The sequence below is a fragment of the Elephantulus edwardii genome, unplaced genomic scaffold (assembly GCF_000299155.1).
Source record: "Elephantulus edwardii isolate Elephantulus edwardi_28Jun2011 unplaced genomic scaffold, EleEdw1.0 scaffold00131, whole genome shotgun sequence".
NCBI lineage: Eukaryota > Metazoa > Chordata > Mammalia > Macroscelidea > Macroscelididae > Elephantulus > Elephantulus edwardii.
In genome coordinates, this window is record NW_006399881.1 from 2,947,882 (window position 1) to 2,949,107 (window position 1,226).

The 1,226-nt window shown below is 50.5% G+C and overlaps 1 pseudogene; it reads left to right on the forward strand.

Annotated features, from left to right (window-relative positions):
- Positions 1-1,226, forward strand: part of LOC102857973 — a 32,575-nt pseudogene that overhangs the window by 30,203 nt on the left and 1,146 nt on the right.

A 1,226-nucleotide genomic window follows, 5' to 3' on the forward strand; every position in this document is an offset into this window, starting at 1 on the left:
CAGGAGCTGATCAGTGACAACCAGTACCGTCTGATTGTCAATGTGAATGACCTGCACAGGAAAATTGAGAAGCGGGCTAACCACCTCCTAAACAATGCCTTTGAGGAACTTTTGGCCTTCCAACGTGCTTTAAAAGATTTTGTGGCCTCTCTTGATGCCACCTATGCCAAATGGTATGAGGAGTTCTACATAGGATTGGAGGGCAGTTTTGGATCCAAACATGTCTCCCCAAGAACTCTCACCTCCTGTTTCCTCAGCTGTGTAGTCTGTGTGGAGGGCATTGTCACTAAATGCTCTCTAGTTCAACCCAAAGTTGTCCGAAGTGTTCACTATTTGTCCTACTACCAAGAAAACCATAGAGCGACGTTGTTCTGATCTCACTACATTGGTAGCCTTTCTGTCCAGCTCTGTGTATCCCACTAAGGATGAAGAGAACAATCCTCTTGAGACAGAATATGGCCTTTCTGTCTACAAGGACCACCAGACCATCACTATCCAGGAGATGCCAGAGAAGGCCCCAGCTGGCCAGCTTCCCCAGTCTGTGGATGTCATCCTGGATGATGACTTGGTGGACAAAGTGAAGCCTGGTGACTGAGTCCAGGTGGTGGGTACTTACCGCTGCCTTCCTGGAAAGAAAGAAGGTTAGGTTATACCTCAGGGACCTTCAGGACTGTCCTGATTGCCTGTAATGTGAAGCAAATGAGTAAGAATGTTCAGCCTTCCTTCTTAGCTGAGGACATAGCCAAAATCAAGAAGTTCAGCAAGACTCAATCCAAGGACATCTTGGATCAGCTGGCCAAGTCACTGGCCCCAAGCATTCATGGTCATGACTATGTGAAGAAAGCCATCCTCTGCTTGCTCCTGGGGGGAGTGGAACGAGACCTGGAGAACGGCAGCCACATCTGTGGGGACATCAATATCCTTCTCATAGGAGACCCCTCCATCGCCAAGTCTCAGCTGCTGCGGTATGTGCTTTGTACTGCACCCTGAGCTATCCCCACCACTGGCCGGGGCTCTTCTGGAATGGGTCTGACAGCTGCTGTCACCACAGACCAGGAAACAGGAATGCCGTCTGGAAGCGGGGGCCATGGTGCTAGCCGACAGAAGGGTGGTTTGCATTGATGAGTTTGACAAGATGTCTGACATGGACCACACGGCCATCCACGAAGTAATGGAGCAGGGTCGAGTGACCATTGCCAAGGCTGGCATCCACGTCCGGCTCAATG